Genomic DNA, 5,746 nt, shown 5'->3' on the forward strand with positions numbered 1-5,746 from the left:
GGAGCTGTGGCCGTAGCGCCTGTGACACACTCATGAAGTGCGGAGCGTGTCTTACGCCCTCCTCTCTCCATCCTGGCTCAGCAGCAACACCATACTCCTCGCTCTGCTGGGCATCCACACACTCTAACAACACAGCTCCCAAGTTCAAGTCAGCGTTGTCGTCGTGCCGCCTCCTTCACAGCATCTCTCAGGAGTCCCTTCTTGCAGTGCACTGCAAAAACTGAAATCTAAGTAAGATGAAATATCTCAAATAAGGCTGATATTTGCTTATTTTCTGTCTGATAAGATAATTCTTCTCACTAAGCAGATTTTATATTAGAGTGTTTTACTTGTTTTAAGGGTTTTGGTCCTAAATGATCTCAGTAAGATATTACAGCTTGTAGCTGAGATTTTATGACCTATATGGAGTAAAACATGCTTGAAACTAGAATATCAACTGTTGCAAAGCTGTGTCATCAACACTCACAAGTATAAAACTGCTTTTTTAAAGTAATAATGTCTTACTTCAAGCATGAAAAAAAAAATGTGAGCAAATCTGCTGGGTCAAAAGTATACATACAGCAATGTTAATATTTGCTTACATGTCCCTTGGCAAGTTTCACTGCAATAAGGCGCTATTGGTAGCCATCCACAAGCTTCTGGTTGAATTTTTGACCACTCCTCTTGACAAAATTGGTGCAGTTCAGCTAAATGTGTTGGTTTTCTGACATGGACTTGTTTCTTCAGCATTGTCCACACGTTTAAGTCAGGACTTTGGGAAGGCCATTCTAAAACCTTAATTCTAGCCTGATTTAGCCATTCCTTTACCACTTTTGACGTGTGTTTGGGGTCATTGTCCTGTTGGAACACCCAACTGCGCCCAAGACCCAACCTCCGGGCTGATGATTTTAGGTTGTCCTGAAGAATTTGGAGGTAATCCTCCTTTGTCATTGTCCCATTCAAAGCACCAGTTCCATTGGCAGCAAAACAGGCCCAGAGAATAATACTACCATCACCATGCTTGACGGTGGGCATGGTGGTCCTGGGATTAAAGGCCTCACCTTTTCTCCTCCAAACATATTGCTGGGTATTGTGGCCATACAGCTCCATTTGTGTTTCATCTGACATCACATGGACAAAGATAAGACCTTCTGGAGGAAAGTTCTGTGGTCAGATGAAACAAAAATGTAGCTATTTGGCCACAATACCCAGCAATATGTTTGGAGGAGAAAAGGTGAGGCCTTTAATCCCAGGAACACCAATCCTACCGTCAAGCATGGTGGTGGTAGTATTATGCTCTGGGCCTGTTTTGTTGACAAAATTGAAAATTGACAAAATTGACCAATATAAAATAAAATTATCAACAATTACTACAGCAAAACCAGCAGCAATACAGAACACAGAGAATGTGCAAAATAATTGTAAGATTTGACACTTCTTTGTTGGCCGGATCTAGTGAGACCCCAAATAAAAGTGCTCAAAATCTGAAACAGTTTTTAATTAATTAATTAAAGGACAAACGGTAGAAAATGAATGGATGGAATTAAAGTACCAATGATTGTCTCACACACACTAGGTGTGGCAAAATTATTCTCTGCATTTGACCCATCACCCTTGATCACCCCCCTGGGAGGTGAGGGGAGCAGTGGGCAGCTGCGGTGGCCGCGCCCGGTAATCATTTTTGGTGATTTAACCCCCAATTCCAACCCTTAATGCTGAGTGCTAAGCAGGGAGGTAATGCGTCCCATTTGTATAGTCTTTGGTATGACTCGGCCGGGGTTTGAACTCACAACCTACCGATCTCAGGGCGGACACTCTAACCACTAGGCCAGGGGTCGGCAACCTTTACCACTCAAAGAGCCATTTTGACCCGTTTCCACAAATAAAAGAAAACAATGGGAGCCACAAAACTCTTTTGAAATTTAAAATGAAATAACACTACATACAAAGTTTTTTTTTGCTTTGTGCTATGTATAAACCAGGGGTCTCAGACACGCGGCCCGCACCTTAATATGGAAATGTAATGTTAGTGCGGCCCGCGAGTTTTATATGAAGGGCACTTGACAGCGTCACACTTGCCAGCCCTCCCAATTTTTCCGGTAGACTCATGAATTTCAGGGAAACTATTCTCTTGAATGTATGCTGATTTTCACCCAAACAACAATAATAAGGGCGTGCCATGATGTCACTACCTTTAGCGCCCTCTACAGCTTGAACAAACAGCTTGCCAGCCCAGTTACATGATATATGAGGCTTCTGCAGACACACATAAGTGAATGCAACGCATACTTAGTTAACAGCCATACAGATCACACTGAGGGTGGCGATATAAACAACTTTAACACTCTTACTAATATGCGCCACACTGTGAACCCACACCAAACAAGAATGACAAACACATTTCGGGAGAACATCCGCACCGTAACGCAACAGAACAAATACCCAGAATCCCATGCATCCCTAACTCTTCTGGGCTACTTTATACACCCCCGCTACCACCAAAGCCCACCACTCCAACCCTGCCCCCCCACACATCAACAACACCTCCCCACCCCCCGTGTGTAGATTGAGGTGGGCGGGGTTTGGTGGTAGCAGGGTGTGTAATGTAGCCCGGAAGAGTTAGGGATGCATGGGATTCTAGGTATTTGTTCTGTTGTGTTTATGTTGTGTTACGGTGTGGATGTTCTCCCGAAATGTGTTTGTCATTCTTGTTTGGTGTGGGTTCACAGTGTGGCGCATATTAGTAAGAGTGTTATAGTTGTTTATACGGCCACCGTCAGTGTGATCTGTATGGCTGTTGAACAAGTATGCCTTGCTGTCACTTAGTGTGTGAGCAGACGCCGCATACAAAATGTGACTGCGCCGGCACGCTGTTTCTTAGGTGAAAAAGCGGACGCGACGACAGGTTGTAGAGGACGCAAAATGCAGTGCCATCACGGCATGCCCTCAATTTTGAAAATCGGAGAATGTTTGCCCTGGAAGGGAGGGTTGGCAAGAATGCAGCTGAGCCGCATCAGAGTGGTCAAAGAGCCGCATGCGGCTCTGGAGCCGCGGGTTGCCGACCCCTGCACTAGGCCATTGAGTAGTCTAAAACAGTTGTGGCGGGCACTAGGACCATGTTCTCACCAAGTTTTGCCTGCTGGTTTGGCCTGAGGAAGGATGTCTGGGAACAGGCAAGGTCACCCGGCACACTAAGACACATCCTCCAGCCACTTTCAATTCCGGTCAGGCAGTTTGACCACATGCACGTAGACCTGAATGGCCCCCTCCCTCCGTCACAGAAGTTTTTAGGCACCAAGTCACTATAGTGGATCGCACCACCAGATGGCCAGTGTCCTCCGCAACATCTGTGGACGTTGTCCTCGTCTTTCTGTCAGCCTGGGTGGCTCGCCGTTTGATGTAACTTCAGACAGAGAACCCCCAGTTTGTGTCAGAGTTGTGGTCAGCAGTCCTTAGCTGGAAATGTAAATAAAGTATGTATCTATCTATCTGTGGTGGGCGTGATGCGTGTGATCTACTAAGACTGCGCGTGTACACTTAATGAAAAGTACAAAAGTGGTGCAGACCGCCCTGTTCAAAAGAGGATTTTACGTGTATTGAACTGTCACCATGGAAACACTCATTGACAGCACAACCTGTGGTGTTTTGTTATCTTGTAGAACAGAAAGCACACAACCATATTCTGCGCCTTCTTTTCTGGGCAATTTAAACGGAAGATATTTTTTTGCATGCTGAAGGTGCGTATTGGGAGATGCCCAAAAAAATGGCAACAACTTTTCATGGTGCACTTTCCATGCAGTCGGCTTTCAGCCCTTGACCTATTTTTTTTAGCCGAATGCGGCCCCCAAGTCAAAAATTTTGGACACTCCTAATATAGAGTGTAATGCATTTTTTGCATAATTTTTTATATACTCAGATATGTGTTTGTGTCGAATTTCTGAAAAGCATATATATATATATATCACTGATGGTGGAAACTTTACACTAGACTTCAGGCAATGTGGATCCTGTGCCTCTCCTGTCTTCCTCCAGACTCTGGGACCTCAATTTCCAAAGGAAATGCAAAATTTGCATGGTTGGGTGATGGTTTGGGGTGCCATGTCATCTGCTGGTGTCGGTCCACTCTGTTTCCTGAGATCCAGGGTCAACGCAGCCGTCTACCAGCAAGTTTTAGAGCACTTCATGCTTCCTGCTGCTGACCTGCTCTATGGAGATGGAGATTTCAAGTTCCAACAGGACTTGGCGCCTGCACACAGCGCAAAATCTACCCGTGCCTGGTTTACGGACCATGGTATTTCTGTTCTAAATTGGCCCGCCAACTCCCCTGACCTTAGCCCCATAGAAAATCTGTGGGGTATTGTGAAAAGGAAGATGCAGAATGCCAGACCCAAAAACGCAGAAGAGTTGAAGGCCACTATCAGAGCAACCTGGGCTCTCATAACACCTGAGCAGTGCCAGAAACTCATCGACTCCATGCCACGCCGCATTAACGCAGTAATTGAGGCAAAAGGAGCTCCAACCAAGTATTGAGTATTGTACATGCTCATATTTTTCATTTTCATACTTTTCAGTTGGCCAACATTTCTAAAAATCCCTTTTTTGTATTAGCCTTAAGTAATATTCTAATTTTGTGACACACGGAATTTTGGATTTTCATTTGTTGCCACTTCAAATCATCAAAATTAAATGAAATAAACATTTGAATGCATCAGTCTGTGTGCAATGAATAAATATAATGTACAAGTTACACCTTTTGAATGCAATTACTGAAATAAATCAAGTTTTTCAAAATATTCTAATTTACTGGCTTTTACCTGTGTGTATATATATATATATATATATATCCATCCATCCATCCATTTTCTACCGCTTATTCCCTTTGGGGTCGCGGGGGGCGCTGGAGCCTATCTCAGCTACAATCGGGCGGAAGGCGGGGTACACCCTGGACAAGTCGCCACCTCATCGCAGGGCCAACACAGATAGACAGACAACATTCACACTCACATTCACACACTAGGGCCAATTTAGTGTTGCCAATCAACTTATCCCCAGGTGCATGTCTTTGGAGGTGGGAGGAAGCCGGAGTACCCGGAGGGAACCCACGCAGTCACGGGGAGGACATGCAAACTCCACACAGAAAGATCCCGAGCCCGGGATTGAACCCAAGACTACTCAGGACCTTCGTATTGTGAGGCAGATGCACTAACCCCTCTTCCACCGTGAAGCCCATATATATATATATATATATATATATATATATATATATATATATATATATTAGTTCTTAGCGCTTCCATCTGGCATCTACTGACGAGTATAAGGTCGAACTATAGGCTGCTTTGTATTAGAAATGGAACCAGCGGAGGGTCTTAGGATGCATGTGCCGGTCCTCCCCAAAATGAGAGGATAGAGGAAAAAAGTAACTTATCGACTACAGCATCGAAACACAAAGGTGGACTGGCGCAAAGATCTTTTGGTACATTTCTACCATATATGGGAATATCCGTAGATGTAACTAAGGGTAAATACGTTACTAAGTTTCAAATCCAAACGGTTCAAGTTTGGAAGAAGATTGTTTTGGGTTTGATTTCATTTTTGGGATTTATGGGGATCCCAAATACACAAAACAGGTACCATACAGCAAAAAGACATTGTACAAAAACAAGGAAAAAAAATAATAAAATGAGGGGTATTTTACTTGAACTAAGCAAAATTATCTGCCAATAGAACAAGAACAATTGGCTTGTCAAGACTTTCCAAGACAAGT

The sequence above is a fragment of the Nerophis lumbriciformis genome, linkage group LG15 (genome assembly GCF_033978685.3).
Source record: "Nerophis lumbriciformis linkage group LG15, RoL_Nlum_v2.1, whole genome shotgun sequence".
Classification (NCBI taxonomy): domain Eukaryota; kingdom Metazoa; phylum Chordata; class Actinopteri; order Syngnathiformes; family Syngnathidae; genus Nerophis; species Nerophis lumbriciformis.